This window comes from Alligator mississippiensis, chromosome 5, assembly GCF_030867095.1.
Source record: "Alligator mississippiensis isolate rAllMis1 chromosome 5, rAllMis1, whole genome shotgun sequence".
Classification (NCBI taxonomy): Eukaryota; Metazoa; Chordata; order Crocodylia; family Alligatoridae; genus Alligator; species Alligator mississippiensis.
The window spans coordinates 85,268,617-85,285,433 of record NC_081828.1 but is presented as its reverse complement, the minus strand read 5'-3'; the positions used below and the strand labels follow the sequence as shown (position 1 = coordinate 85,285,433).

Genomic DNA, 16,817 nt, shown 5'->3' with positions numbered 1-16,817 from the left:
CTCCTGATCATGCGAGTGGCCCTCCTCTGGACCCTCTCCATGTTGTCCACATCCCTCCTGAAGTGCGGCACCCAGAACTGTATGCAGTACTCCAACTGTGGCCTGATCAGTGTTGCATAGTGGGGGAGGTGTCTGTATTCATGCCAGGCAGCCCCCAAAGCCGAGAGCCAGAGGCTCAGTCTGGGAGGAGGCTGGAGCCATAGATTTCATAGACATTAGGGCTGGAACAGACCGTAGAAGATCATTGGGTTCAGCCCCCTGCCCCAGGGGCAGGAAATCTGTTGGGGTCAAATGGTCCCAGCAAGATAAGCATCCACATGAGTTTTAAAAGGTGTCTAAAGTAGGTGCCTGCACCACTTCTTGGGGGAGTCTATTCCAGACTCTGGGGACTTGACATAAGAAAAAAATTCTTTACTGTCCCAGTCTAAAATGGTCTTCCCAGAGTTTGTGACCATTAGACTTTGTCTTCCCTTGGGGTGCCCTGGTGAACAGACTTTCTCCCAGTTCCCGGTGCACACCCCTAATATACTCATAGGCTGCCACCAAGTCTCCCCTGACCCTTTGCTTTTCCAGGCTGAAGAGTCCCATGCCTCTCAGCATTTCCTCATAAGACCTGTTCTCTTGTCCTCTGATCATGCACGTGGCTCTCCTCAGGACTCTCTCAAGCTTTTCCACATCCTTCCCAAAGTGCAGAGTCCAGAACTGGATTCAGTATTCCAGCTGCGGCCTTGCCAAGGCTGAAGACAGCAGAGTATGACTTCCCGGGTCTTGCTTGAGATGCATCCATAGATACAAGCCAGGGTTTTGTTTGTTTTGTTGGCTGTGGCATCATATTGGGGGTCATGATTGACCATGATATGAACATGAGCCACCAAGTCCCTTTTGGTCATGGTACTAGTAAATGTAGTGCTACCAAGCCTATGAGGTGAATCTTTATGATGACAGTCATGGACTCTGCCTGGGTGGAGGCCTCAGTGGTACTAGAAATGGGGGCTCCAACTGCTGGTGACGAGATCTTCAGGGTGCAGCACATCACCACCATCACACAGGTAGTAGTCTGGGCTACTACCGTGTTGACCCTTCTTTTCAGGCTTGCTGCCTAGAGCCTCGTGGCCCTCCTACTCACTCTCCTGCATGAACTCCCATGCTAATTCGTGCGTCAGGAACCAGAGGACAAATTAAGGTCTGTGCTTATGAAGGTACTGGTTTCAACTTTATGGACAAGATCTAGCCTCAAGTTTAGACCAGGTACTCTGCTTCCATGTGGGAAGACCACAGCATAGCCTTTTCATATGAACAGCAATTACTCAGAGTACACAACAGGTGTAGAATTTAAAAGTCTATTAATAAGTTTAAATCAACTTAAACAGCTCCTCAAACAAACTGAACACTGACAGACCTTTTATCCAAAATAATTTAAGAACCAGAGTTACAAACTATTCAATTATTTAAATAAATACAAGACTCAAAATCTCACGTACAGGCTGTGTTAAAAAAAAGCAGGTTGTCATTATGCTAAGTTACTAGTGATTATATCCAGGTTTTGTGAATGTAGCAGATAGTCTGTACTGTGACTTCATCCTGCCTGTATATGGGATCACTGTGACACTAGGTTAGGGGTGGGCAAAGTCCAGCCGACAACAAACTCCATTTCCCAGCAGTCCCCTGCCTGTGTCACTACAGCCAGTTTCCATGAAAACCCCATGAGAGGCGGGGCTGTGACAGCAGGGGGGGTTGGCGTTTCTACAAAGACTGGCCCAAACAGCACTGGCAGAGCACATCTGGGTGGGGACCTGCTCCAGCACTTGGGCCAGGATTTTGTGGCGGTGACAGCAGGGTACAGAACCAGGGCAGAGCCACAATCTGCTGCCTGCACACCATGGGCAGGGACGTGCAGGCAGCAAATGGCTGGTCTGCTCCACCAGGACATGTGGGCAACGGACTGCAGCTCTACTCTGACCACACTGTCACTACTGCAAAATCCTGGCCACAGCCCTGGAGCAGCTCCCTGCCAGTGCTGCTTGGGCCAGTCTCCGTGGAAACCCTGGTCCTCTGCTGTTATAGCCCCACCCCCCTGGGGCCTCCCATGGAAACCAACAGCAGCGATGCAGGTAGGGACTGCTGGGAAATGGAGTCCAGCTGCTGACAGGATCTGCCATTTTGCCCACCCCTGCATTAGATCATTATCAACCACCCTCTTTCACCTAAAGCTACTACACCTAGGTCTATTCAGGGCAAGAAGTCAGAAGTATGTAACTGATTTTGGATAGAGTTTTCATCAACTGCCACTGGTTCATAAAGGGTCTGTAGCAGTATGGTTACCAGGACCTGAAAGCCTGAAAGTCTTCCCACTGAAATCATGTTTCCTTTGCTATGCACCAAAACATTACTGAGTTAAAATTATGACTCCAGCTGCTGCATTTCTATTGGTCCTGCATGCAGGAATCCTCTTACTGGCACTGCTGTCAACAAGCGCAGAATGGACAAGATCACAGCAACTTTCCTCTTGGGTAATTTCAAATCTGATGAGCCAAGATGAAGTACAGCAATTCAAATGCTTAAACAGCTTAAATCAAATACAATACCCACCAAAGCATCTGTCTGTTCAATGCTTACAGGAGATTTTAAGAACATCATCCTGCCATATGATTTGCACTTGTTACTCCTTCTAACTTATGCCAATACATGGTGCAAGCAAGTACATGCATTACTATTTGTAATGCATAGCACAGACTAGTGGGATAAATCAATGGAGAGAAAACAAGGATCAAGCCTTTGAAAATGCTGCCTGAGCCACAATGCTATTTTCAGTTCACATATCTTTCCCATCTTACTCTAAATGTTCTCTCACTTACTTGGAAAGTTAAAGCAGACACTGAACATTGCTCAACAATGAAAAAGCATGTACCCTGATAGATGAATAAATAAATAAGTATTTCAAAAGATAGGCTTATACACACTAAGGTGGGAAAAGACTTCTAAAGGCACCGAGTTAAAGTAAAGCGACTTGCCAACAGCTCGCTCTCTCTCTCATATCAACAGCCTTCAGCTCATCTGCTTTCACTGACAACTTCACCAGTCCTGTCTTACAGACAGAGGTGATCTTTTGGATAGACTTGGGCAATTGCAGGTCAAAAAAATAAGGATGACTTAGTAATTAAGGTTCTTAATTAGGTAGAAATTTCTAACAGAGAGGTTTTTTTGTAATGATTTGTGTCACTATTTCCCGTGTACAGTCAGTATCCACTGTTTTTATTTCCCATTGCCATAGTAAAAAGGAAGAAACAATGTGCAAAAGCTTAAAAAATATGATTGCATTAACACAAAAACTTAGAGGGGAAATTCGAAGATGGGTATCAACCTACGTCAGCCACACTGCTCCACAAGCCTTCCAAGCAAAGGGACAAGACATTATGAAAGTTGCATCTCTTTTGTGACAGCATAGGAGACTGGCTGGTAATTTATATAGTCCAGAGTTTCAGAATTTAGATTAAATTCCATTTTCAGTGGATTAGAATCAAACATGTATTTGAACTTAATGTTAAAAACTCCTCAAGGATTTAAGAACTATTACAGTTTTTTTTATATAGAACTATAAAAGGTATTCAGACAATTTTGAAAGTCAGTGGATTCTACTTTAATTGAAAATAAGTGTCCCTTTAGAATGACTGTATTCCATTGTGTAAACCCATATTTAAGCAATCAAAAAGTGAGTAATGGAGCAGTCAGTCTTTAATACGTTACCTCTGAGCATATCAATTCCATTGATTTTACGATGGGCCTATTCCACATAATGGACTAAGCTTAAGATAAGAATCTGAAAGAAAAAAAGGCTTTAAGAGAGCTGGAGGGAGAAAGTAACAAAATCCTTTATGATTTACAAGTCACATGGTTAACACAAAACAAGTTTGATTATGGAAAGTTACACTGAGAAAGTTTCTATCTAGGGCAGATTTGGTGCTTAAATGCAGCAAAGCTAACTATTTGATCATGATACTACAATGAAGTACATTTTGCTTCTTTTATTCCTGGCTAAAAAAACAGGAAGTTAGACATATGAATGGTCAAATTTCAACATAGCGAGTGAACAGTTAAAACCCAACTGCTTTGAAGATCAGCACTATGTTTTTCATGAAAGGAAAGTTCACTAATGACAACGTTATTTGTATTAATCAACTATGTAAAAGAATACAAGGGAAAAAAAAGTCAGAAGGGCCCTCACTAAGCTAGATGAAAAGGCAACACGGAGACTAATGAAGTTCAATGCTGATAAATAGAAAACAAATACCCCTTAGAAAAAGAGAAAGATGGAATTACTAGTACAATTTACTGCTCACTAAATTAAGCATCAACTCAAGAAAAGCAAGTGGGAATCTCTGACAACTAAAAAAGACCTAATGCTGTAGTCAAAAAGACAAATAATGTATTAGCTTGCATTAAGACTAGAGAACCAGAGTAGGGTGAAAAAAAATGGGGCACATGAAGAAACGCTCATACAGGAAACTGAAAATACTAGAACTATTTCTATTTTCCTTTTCAGCTTTAAAGGGACAGTATAAATACATATGAATAGGAGATTCTGTTCTTCACATCTGAACAGCAGTAAATCCAAAATCCCTTTCACCGGGGTTTGAGACTCACTTCCAGAGGATATCACCAAGACCAAATCCCAGATTCAGCGGGATGGGAATTTCACATGAACGAATTACAGTTAATCCTAAAAATGTTCAAAGGGATAAAAAGCCCTTCAGGCTTGAGAGTCTAAGTATATATTAGGTACCAATACAAGATCTTCTCTGGGAGTATGTTACTCCATACCTGCCACCTGTGGCATTGTGCACTTTTTATAATATATTTGATACCTAGGTACAACAATTTGAAGAAGTTTTATTCACAAAACAGAACAATTAAAAAGCTTTTAACAGAAATTATAGATGAAGACCCCAAAAGGTACTGAACTAACACAGAGGCTACAAATGCGAAATATAAATGGACACTAGAGTGATAGCAAACAACGTACATAATAATGCTTAAGAATATAAAAACTGCTAGCTCCATGCAGTTATCAAACTTTACTGCACAAACTTAAAGTAAGAAAGTGAAATGGATAAGTGAACACATTCAGAAAACAAGTGAACACATTACGATAGTGACATTTTCTAGTACTAAGATGGAAGAGCTGAAAAGACAAAAATTCAGTTGGAAAGAAGCTATAATAGTTCATATTATCTGTCACCTCACACCAGATTACGGCTACATTATAATGTTAATCTATTACAAAGTTATAGGACTATAAAACAAAGATACCTAAAAAAAACAAAATGAGACAACAAAGATCCCTACAGTGCCTTTTAAGACAAAGAATAAAATCCAATTTTCTGTTTAACTTTTAGGGCACATCTGGTTCAATGTGCTCACGCAAGACTCCAAATGAATTCAGAAGACTGTTCTGCAAGAATGGCAATCAGGTGGGACAAGGTGATCCTTGCAGTTCAGAGAAGTGCATTAATGAGACAGCCTAGGGGAGACTGCAGCAGTGATATATATGCTACTTCCCTGAATAAGACTTCATTCTGCATAGCTGTTAGTCCAATTCTTTTTCACTACACTGAAGTCCCTAAATTGTAAAATGCAAAAGAATTCATCAACTCCTAAATTTTGCCAGTTACAACTATTAATTCCTCCAAATATTTCATGTCATGAAAAACCATCTAAAACTAGATGGTGCTTTCTGCAAACTTCTGCTCGACATTCATTTTACATCAAGTAACTCATAGCAACAGGAAATCCTTAACAAGGAAAGTAATTTGAACACCAAGGTTTATATACATCCAGGCTCTTGACCACAAGCTGTGACAAAAGTGGTAGTAATATCAAAGAACTAGCACACCAACCAAGGGACAGAAGCAACCTGATCTGTCAGCACACTTGGCCACCACCCTTTAACCAAATACATTAAAAACACTCACGTATCAATCTTATTTACTAACAAAATCCAAGACCGGAGGGACTCGCTTAAGACTGCACGTGTAAAAGATACCTGCAACAGCCCAACATTAGACCATTCAATGCCTGACGCACAGCATTCATAGACATTTCCACATCTTCTGTTTATGCCTTAGGCTGGGGTGGATGGAAAGTGTCCTCAAAAGACGCCCTTCGTTCTCATTACCTACAGGGAGGAAAGGGGCCGTGCCCAAGAGCACTCCTAGCTCAGGGCTAAGGTCCCTGCTGTACCAAAGCCCTTCTCCCTGGCACTTCTCTCCCCTCCTGTGCCCCAGCAACCTTACAGCCACCCTCCTGGAAACGCCGGGGCCAAGGCAGCCAGCCTGAGAAACCAGCGCCGAGGCTTTCCACCCCGCTGTCACAAATTAAAAGACGACCGAGCCCCAAGTCCCTGTCGGGGAAGCTGAAGGACCTCAGGGAAGCGCCAGCGCCTAAAAAGAGGGAAAACCCACCACACAGGGCGGCAGAGAAAAGAAAAAGCTGCTTTCCCAGCACGACCCAGCACCAAGTCCTCTGCCGGCGGCAGCGCCCACCCCCAGCGCCGCCTGCCGCCCTCTCCCCGGCTCGGGCGCCAGCAGGGCGGCGTCCTCGGCGCCCCCCGAGGGTGCTGCGGGCAGCCCCTGCGGCTGCCCCGCACCGAGCCCTGGAGGCGCCGCCGTTCCCCACTCCGGCCCGTCCCGCGCTCACCTCGCTCCAAGGGGGCGGCCCCAGCTCGTGCCCCGCGGAAGCCTGCGCTCGGGGCTGCCCCGGGGGGCGAGGACGACGACGGAGGTCGGCCGCCGCTACTGAGAGCCGCGCGCACAGCGGAGCCCGCTCCGCATCACCGCCCGCGCCCGGCGGCGCCGCTGCCTCCGGAGCCTCCTCAGTGCCGCGTCTCCATGGCTGGCGCGGACGGCGGCGACGGCGGCAGCTCCCTCACAGCGCTGGCAGGGGAGGGGGCGGGGCCAAATCCCGGCGCGCGGCGACGTTCCCCTCGCGCCGGAAGGGGGGAGGGGTGGGGCTTTGCGCCGCCCCCGCCCCCTCACGGTAGTCCCCACCCCTCTCCGCCACCCGGATGTGTATAGGGAAGTCACATGGTTCTAAACATGACGTATGGAGGGGGCTCGCGTGACGTCGGTACACCCCTCCAGTCACTAGAGGGAGGGAATCACTTGCGCACGCGCCGTCCGCCTGACAGCCCCGCGCCGAGTGCTGGTGCCGGGGGTCGTTAAAGGGAGCAGAGAGAGGCGGGTAGCTGTGCCAGGGCGGGGGAGGAGGTGGCCCCTGGCACACTGCAACCCCTTGGGTTAGAAAGTTTTGCCCTGTTCATCTCTCTCCCTCCCCCACCCCCGCCATGTTTTCCTCGCAGTTGGTCCTCTACAGTCACTACTTGGTTTCAGGGCTCGTCATAACTGTGCCACGTGTGGCAACATGCAAACAGGCCTCGGGGGTTAGGACACTTTGCCCTGCCCCCCCCCCCCGTGTTTTCCACCCAGTTGGCCCTGCTTGGTGATTGTGTTGTATGTGGCAATGAGCCACCAATTTATTGTGCTTAGAAAGGGTAATGCAGCTAGGAAGGTGTTTCATGTGGAAAGTGTGTGGCAGGTTTGTGTGGCACCTTCAACTGAAGGTGTGGCATGGCTGCTCAGCTGATTGTCAGGAAGGGGGCTGGGGCTGCAAGTGCCAGTTAGGAGGAGCCAAATGGCTGCCTCCCACCACTGTGCCAGTTCAGTGTCAGGCATGTGGGCTTTGCAGGTGCAAAGTGGGGGTCATCAACTCCCCTTGCTTTGCAAATTCAGAGGCACTACCAGGGACAGCTTTGAACTTGCTGAACCCATGGTAAAGCAAGATGCACAGTTGATGGAAGGCAAGACTGGCTCCCATCACACCCATTAAATTAACGTCTGTCAGGGGCCCAGCAGTCCAGTCCAGGGCTGTAAAAGTTCTAACCTAGTCTGGCCTAATCAAATAAAAAAGCAGGAAGACAGGCAAGTGAACAATGGATTCTTAATGAGAGGAAAGATGTGTAGATCCTACAATAAACTGAGTAAAAAGACCAAGCAGAGAAAAGTGAAAAAATGTCAGGTGTCCAAGCAAATGACACAAGGCTAAAATGCACAGAAAATGGCCAAAAAGTAACTGTGACGTGGATGTTAAAAATATCTAGACAGAAAGAAAGAGCAGGATAGAGGCATTCGTTCAGGCCCTATCCCAATAAAACAGTTAAACGTGTACTTACTCTCACTGACTTTACGAGGACTGTACTTACAACGCACGCTGGTGCTTCATTAGATCAGGACTTTGGGGCTGGATTGTACAGTACAAACAGTCTGGTTGTGTGAGCACTAAGATAAGAGTGTACATGAAGCTCATACACTGTAGTAAAGTTTAAGGACTGAGTACATATAACAAGAGTACAAGGAGAGTACAGACTTCTACGTGCAGAAATTTAACATAATTTGAGAAACAGTCAATTTTTGGAAGAATTGCTTATTGTCAGTTTAAACAGAAAAAAGTGTATGTGCACACACACGCATGAGTGTGCATATATGAATGCATGATTAGCTCCTCCAGATCAAGGGTTCCAAACCAAATGGAACTGCTGGAAAATCCATCACACTACCTTCAACACTTTCCATCACACCAATATCTACTCAGGGTCACAATCAACTCTGGGATAAACATAAAAAAAAACCCTTTATCGATTAAGATCAAATGTGCAAATTTCAAATTCAGTCAGATACTATTTAAGAAACTGTCAGTTCATCAAGCTGGATAAATAAACAGATATTGCTTTAGAGTGAATTGACATTTTAGATATCTAGAACTTAGGGACTGTTGTTTGTGACTTGAATTAGGACTAGTGTGTTGAAATTTATTTTTAACTTATTTCAGTGTTCTACTAAACATTTTATCATACATTATTGTTTATTTGTTCTCTTTTTAATCTTCTTATTGTATTTTCACTGAGGCATCAGAGCTGAAAAATAGATGTCTAAAAAATTCTTTAAAGGGGCTTGTAATCATTTCAGCCCAGTAGCCCTCTGGTATGTTATGTAACATCTCTGAATGGGAGCTGTGCAGATGTTACAAGACAAAATTTGCCAATCTGGATTCCATCTGGCCTGAGGAACCTGGCTAATGTCAGAGGCACATAACTACTTGTATTATTTAGATCAGAGATCTTTAATTTAAAAAACTGCATGAAATAGGTCGTGTTTTGCTTTGGTTTTTTTGTCTGGGGTTTTTTTGACTGGAAAGAGTTTCTAAAGGACTGTTTCCCACCGACTGTTTTCATTACATAGGACTTTTCCACGTATTTTTTTCTTTCTAATAATAATAGAGCTGGCAACAATAATTTTGATTTAGCTCAAATCCCATGCATATTTATTATCTCTGGTTTCTAGTAGATTGTCCAAAAAATCCAAAAAAGAGTTTGTACACAGACCTCCTTTTACTTTTTTTCCAGAACAGGGAATCTCTGAGATGCGGTCCCATACAGCTTTTATTACATAAGTATTTGGGGCTTTCATTTGCCTGGCTGTAATCCAGCTCAGATGTTTCATTGAGGTTTCTCATCCTTTTCAGCTTGAGGGAAAACAGCGTGTTGCACGTCCTTCTGCTCCAATGTATCCTGAGCTATTTCTCACAGAGCGAGAGAGGGAGGACTTGTATCAGGCCTTGAATTCTGGTAGTAAAGAATGCTGCCTGCAGTCTTTGCTCTGTTTTAACAATCCCTAAAAACATTTGGAGTTAAATGACACTTTCTCCCACTATATTAATAGATATTATTGCATTTTCAGAACATTAGCTTTTCAGTAAAAGCAAGCTGAAAATGAAAACTATAGTCCTGCAGACAGATGCAAGATTGATTTTACCACCATAAGGAATCCACTGAAAGTAGTCAGTGGGATTAATCATGATAGTTAATTTAAGTAAGCTCAAGCTCAAAGGCAATTAGATCAAATGTTTAAAAAATAAGTTAATTTATAAGCATAAGCATTTTAATTTTGAACTATATTAAGAAAAGTAGTTGCATAAAAAAGTGCCTTTGGATATGGCCTTTCCCCAAGATCTGAATGGAGTGCCTAAGCATTGCTGGGGTTTTGGTTGTAACTGTGTTGGTCTAATGACATAGGCAGGAAAGGTTCTTTGGGTAAATGTTTAAGCATTTTCATGCAACAACTTGTTTTCCCATATCATAATTTGTTTTGATAATTATTTTGAAGTTTACTTTAAACAAGAAAAAATAGAGAGCGTGTGCTGTGTTTATAAGATGTTTCTGGCAGAGTGACAACATGCTGTCATATTGCAAAACATTAATGAGGTGAGAATATCCACACTTACAAAATGTTTATATTTAAACAATAAAAAGCCCTATTAATTCCTATGCAAATATATACTATGACCTGAAGGGTTTCAGATTTATCACAAATGGTTCTAGTCTCTGCAAAGTGAAATGGATTGGTTCAACTCTGTAAGGACTATAAGTGAGCTATCCTCTTGGAAAAACAAAGTTGGCCTTAGGGCAACATAAATGTATAATAAACCACTGAAATATGACATATCTATTTTATCTTTATCAAAGCAGCTTTACTTTATGGATAAAGACAAAATATGATACAGGCATTATAAAGCAAATTATAAATCAACTCTCATGCACTTTCAAAAATGACAGTGCACTTAGGCAAGTGACACACAGTATTTCAATACTTGATAGGTTTAAGAACCTTTGTTTTTTTCCTGTAAAAGGGGTCCAAGTCTTCCTGGTTCCTATTGCAGCAGTATGGTTTTGTCACCAGTTAATACACAGCAGAAGTGATTAAGAAACAAGAATAGTCACCACATATTTTGATACAAAGACTTCAATCCCAGCTGCTTTCATCCATTCATAACTTGCTCGTAGCTATTGTGGTTTAGTAATACTCAAGCTAGGCTTAAACATGAAACAAGGGACTGGAGGCTACTTGGAAACTGACAGTCTTAAAATGTAGGTATCTTCTGAAAAAGGCTGTAAAAATAGCATCAAAGGACTCAAACTTTGCATCTTTTTGTGACTAAATGTGCTCAAATGTGCTTGGGTTTCGCCCTCCACCCAAATTTTCAGCTCTGCAGAGTCCATCTGGATTCTTTTCTTCTCACTTACCATCATTAGTATAAAAAGGTTATGTGGGCTGAATTCATCCTTCAGTAATAGCTATAAACTCTATCATTAAATTATGCCTTCAGTGACGACTGTGCAATCCATTTGCCTTCAATGGGTTTTCACAGCAGTTAGTTATTGGAATTTAATAAACAGTTGCATTGATACTTCAAGGAAAGCTCACCATTTCTTAGGTCTGGTGACAGTGTAGCACTACCAGGAAAGGAAAGCAAGAACATGTATTTTTAGTTACTAAAGTTAAAATATACTGAATAAATTAAAAGCTCTCTTTAGCAAAAAGGCATCATTTATACTGTCACTTGTCAGAGCAGAAGACCCCCTTAATAAGCATTTGTTAAGTTTTATTATCAGCCTTTTTCCTTTAGCAGAATCCATATTGATTAGCATTCTGTTTCATTAACTCAGGACAAAGGACTGAACTCATAACCTAGATTCCATTTTTAAATATATACCAGGTAGTCAAGAATTCAGAAAAGTAAATTCATATTATCCCACAATGACTGTCAAAACAACTCTTCCAGATCTGTGAGCTGTATAACATTCACATAAAAGTATTACCCAATCAATTATAACTAAGTATAGTTTGGGCTTTTTCAGATATGAAATTAAGCTAAAGGTTCTGAAATATCTAAGTAGCTTTTTGAAACCTAAGATCTCCTTTTTCTGCAGGCTTTACTTTCTCATATAAGGCTGAATTTATAGTCATCTTGTTTTTATCTCCTGTAACCTACAAATGCTAAAAAATAGCACTTTACCAAAAGAAGCAATGCGTTACTTAGACTTGGCTCTGCAGCATCTGTATAGATTGGCCGCTTCAGCAAGGTTTTTTGGTGCTTTTAGCTAAAACTGATTCAATAGGCTATTAGATAAAAGCTCCAAGAAAGATGCACTGAAGTGCCTGATCTACAGACATTGGGCAAGCCAGGTCCAACTATGGCACTGCCTCTTCTGGGCATGTGTGGGCAGGCATGGTGCAGGGGTGTGCTGAGGTTAAAATAGAGTGCTACTTTTTTCTTTTCTTTTTTTAATGTGTGCAAGCAGTCCGAGTCTAGCTGTGAGGAACTCACTTCCCTTAAGATTTGGTTTCTGGAACCAGTAGAAAACACTTAGCAGCCCAAATCATTCTCCCAAGGAATAAAAAGATTGTTCTTTGTATCTCAGGGGTAATTTTTGTCTGTCACTAAACAACTGAGTTAACAATTGCCAGTCTCCTACTCTAAGAGCTCTGTTTCGTATTTCCCATTCCTTCGTCCCTTCTTTGGATCCTCGTGCACAGTCTGAAGACCGTAACAAATGCTAAGGCCTTTTCCAAACATTTTAGTAAGAAGGGAATGCTGATGGGACTCTCTTTCATCCACTTTGCAGCAATGATCTGGATGATACCATATTCCTTGAGTTGTTTTGTAAAAGTCTGGGTACATACTGACTTCAGAGAGTGTAGCAACAATTCATGCTAACCTTCAGTTCACTGGGGGGTGGGGTTTAATCAAGCATTTTAAGCAGTCAGGGTCAGCAGTTTGGTGATACCTATCAATAACAGGTTAAAATGCAGAGGAAAGCTAGACTGAGAACCAGGCCTACTCAAAAGCCTTGTCTTCATGGTGAGGGAGGTAGGAAAGACAGTGACAGGATTATGGCAGTTAGAAGTGAAACTCACTTAGAAGTGAAAATTGGTCTCTGAATATTTTTGTTTGATTTATAGTCACTGGGGGTCCCATCTGTGTTTCTCTTCTTTCTCTCCTCTCTCAGGAGAGAATCAGGAGAAAAATCTATGCCCTCAAACCAGTCCAGCTTCAGAAGCTCCCACAGCAGTTCTCCCAGATGTGGAAGGAATGACTAGTAGAGCTTTCCTTCTATCTGCTCTCCCTCCCCTGGATTGCCTTCCCCTTCCTTTTAATCATTGCTTCATAAGGGTAGTGCAGCTACCTCTCCAATGGAGCATGGCTTTATGGATTCAGTAGGATACCTTCCTCTCTCATTGGAACCAAAGCAAGCCTCAGAACCCTCTACACTTCCAAAACTCAAAATACAGAGCAAATATTTCTCTCTCTCCTACCCTTCTCCTTTTGAAAACACTTTTGTTGTTTGCTTTACTTAAAGATATTTGTTTTACTTCTTGTAATACGAACAAAAATGAAGACAAGCGAACAACAGAGAGGGATTATTCACGTACTGTGAAGAATAATAATATACTATGGGCATATCTACACAAGACACTAACTGCATAGTAGCCTAATAATACTGTGCAGTAGCACATCACAGCACAAGGAATGCTAATATCCTACTGTGCAGTATTATTAGGTTACTGCGCAGTAGCATCACAAAAAAAGTGCTTGGTGGTACTACTGAGCAGTAACTCTGGTTACTGCATATTCATTTAGTACTTGTATAATCAAGTACTAAACAAATGCACAGTAACCAGAGTTACTGCACAGTAGCACCACCAAACACCTTTGTAGTGATGCTACTGCGCAGTAGCCTAGTAATACTGCATATTAGCACTCTTTGTGCTGTGGTTACTGTGCATTTATTTAGTACTTGTATAATTAAGTACCAAATAAAAGCACAGTAATCACTACATGTTCATGAACGTGTAGATGCGCCCTGCATGTATGAAAGCAAATACACTTGTGAGCTTAAGGTGAAAAAAGTTTGGGCAAATGTTTTAGGACTAGTACAGATTAAAGAAAGTTGTTGGGTTTTTTTTACGTTGTCTTCATACATTTCTTTTCTGAGATTTTTTTACAGAAAGATGTGTGTGTGGGCAGGCAGGGACAATGTGCGTGCCTTCTCTAAAAAAGCAATGTCTTAGAGTGTCTCTGTAGAACGGTAGCGACTGAATTTAGATTAGCAATGGGAACCAAGGACAACAAAAAGTCCTTGTTTAGGTACATAAGGAACAAGAGGAAAGTGAATGGGAGTATGGGGCCACTGCTCAACAACTCAGGACAGCTGGTTACCAACACTCAGGAGAAAATTGAACTCCTGAATGACTACTTTGCCTCGGTGTTTCACCGGGCCATGGGGAAAATCATGCCAGATAGGGTACAGAATGAGCAGGGCAGAAATGACTGCCTTCCTACTGTTGCCATAGAACTGGTGTGTGATCAATTAAAGATATTAGACACACATAAGTCAGCAGTACCAGATGAACTCCATCTGAGGGTGCTGAAGGAGCCAGGCGATGTCACTGCGGAGCCCCTGGTGAAACTGTTCCAAAACCCAGGGTGCTCCAGAGAGGTCCCTGAGGACTGGAAGAGGGCCAGTGTTGTCCCCATCTTGAAGAAGGGGAAGAGGGAGGACCTGGGTAACTATAGGCCAATTAGCCTAACTTTTATCCCAGGGAAAATCCTGGAAAAATTCATTAAGGAGTTCATGTGTGATAGGCTTGCAGAAGGTAGGATTCTGAATGACAGCCAACATGGATTCATTGTGGGCAGGTCTCATCTAACCAACCTCATCTCCTTTTACAATCAGGTGACTCACCACCTAGATAAGGGAGAAGTGGTGGATATTGTATACCTTGACTTCCAAAAAGCCTTTGATCTGGTATCCCATGAAGTTCTCACAAGAAAATTGGAAGATAGTGGGCTTAACTGTGAGATGATTAGGTGGGTATGAAGCTGGCTGTGGGATAGGACCCAGAGAGTCCTAATGAGTGGATCTGTGTCATCTTGGCAAGAAGTGGGCGGTGCTGTCCCGCAGGGGTCAGTGCTTGGTCCTGTACTTTTCAACATCTTCATCAATAATTTGGATGAGGGGGTGAAGAGCTCGCTGGCCAAGTTCACAGATGACACCAAGTTATGGGGAAGCATGGTCACACTTGAATATAGGTTACAGATAGAGGTGGATCTAGAAAGGCTAGCAAGTTGGGCGAGTCAGAACCAGATGAAGTTCAATGTTGAGAAATGTAAAGTGCTCCACCTGGGGATGAACAATCCCCTGCACACCTACAGGCTTGGCAGTGCCAACATGACCAGCACTAAGAATGAGAGAGACCTGGGGGTAATAATTGACCACAACATGAATATGAGCCAGCAACGTGTCTCTGTTGCCAGCAGGGCAAATAATACTGTGGCATGCAATAATCGATGCATCTCCAGCAAGACAAAGGAAGTGATTTTTCCACTCTACTCAGCACTGGTGAGACCCCAACTGGAATACTGTGTCCAGTTCTGGGTGCTGCACTTTAACAAGGACATAGTACAGCTTGAGAGAATCCAGAGAAGGGCCACCCATATGATTAGAGGCTTGCATGGCAAGCCATATGAGGAAAGGCTGAGGGACCTGGGACTCTTCAGCCTGAAGAAGAAAAGGTTAAGAGGGGACTACCACTACATCAAGGGAGTACATCAGGAGCTCAGTGAGCATCTGTTCACCGGGGCGCCCTTGGGGAGAATCAGGACTAGTGGCCACAGAATCCTGGAAGACCATTTCAGGCTCAACATTAGGAAAAAACTTCTTCACATTTAGGGTGTCCAGACTGTGGAATAAGCTCCCTCCAGAGGTGGTGGAATCACCTACCCTGGAAATCTTCAAGAGGAGACTGGATAGTCATCTTGCTGGAGTCACCTGACCCCACGTCTTTCTTGCCTGGGGCTTGGGGTGGACCCAGTGAACTTCCGAGATCCCTTCCAGCCTTACAAGCTATGAATGCTTATGTTAAGTCTATAAGCATTCCACTGCAAGTGAACTGTATGAGCAAACAACTTCAGTAATTAATCTGTAATTAGCAGATGTTTCTGAAAAGCTTACCTGCATGGGAGTGCTTAGTGCAAGGCCCAAGTACTACAAGTTCCAGTGGGCTCTTGAAGCCTAATAGAAAAATGAACTGACTGAAAAATTTAAAATGAGGCAAGTAAAAAATGTTTGAAATCTGACAAGCTTTGAATAAACACCGTGCTGTTTTTATGAAGAGGAAGGCAATATTTGGAAAAAGGCATGAAAAATGCCAGTTTCTTGGTCTTAGAAGGTGCTTGAATGCCTAAAAGGTGCTATAATTATATGGCTACCACTTCAGAGTGTTATACAGTGCTTTAGCCCTTCATTTTCCATTACAGTCAGAAGGAATTACACAGCTGTTATTTTCAGAAGTGCTTGGAAGATGCCAGGACATTTTGAAAGTGCTCCTTTCCACCTTAATGAGGTTTTGTTACTCATCTGATTGTCCTAATATAGTCAAAATCTGAACACTATTACTGGGGATTCTTGCACCTACTAACTAGGTACAGAAACGCATGGACTCAATACAGACATTGGAATTATGACAGCCGGCAGGTTGTAGTATCTTACTCCCCAGGTACCTCTCCACTTTTATCTGCTACATCCCCCTATCTCCCTACCCCAGCCTGGCTCTCACCCCTGATGCCTCCATTTCCATTTTCACTGCTATGCTGATTACCTGTTGTTATTTTAAGTGGTGGACCAGCTGAAGCTGTAGGGGAGGAGGAAACTTCATTGGGGCAAACTACCATGTCATGTAGAGGCCCCAGAACCAGTGAGGGCGTAGCAACGGGCATAGAGAGCCCAGTGACTACAGAAGGTAGAGTGAGACCAAGACCTCATTACAAGGACGATATCGATATACTATCTGTGAGGCATAGGGTGGTTGGAGGCACACATCTAGCCCACAAGGCTTAGGGTGTCCCCTTGAGGCACCTTATCTTAG

The 16,817-nt window shown here is 43.1% G+C and overlaps 1 protein-coding gene across 2 annotated transcripts in view; it reads right to left on the bottom strand.

Annotated features, from left to right (window-relative positions):
* GALNT1 (polypeptide N-acetylgalactosaminyltransferase 1) overlaps positions 1-6,958 on the bottom strand; it is a 220,396-nt gene extending 213,438 nt beyond the window's left edge. For both annotated transcript variants that reach the window (XM_059728581.1, XM_006269681.4), the window contains exon 1: positions 6,694-6,958. The gene's annotated coding sequence lies outside the window, so the exon portion shown is untranslated. The remainder of the gene's footprint in view (positions 1-6,693) is intronic.
* Between the last annotated feature and the right edge of the window lie 9,859 nt (positions 6,959-16,817).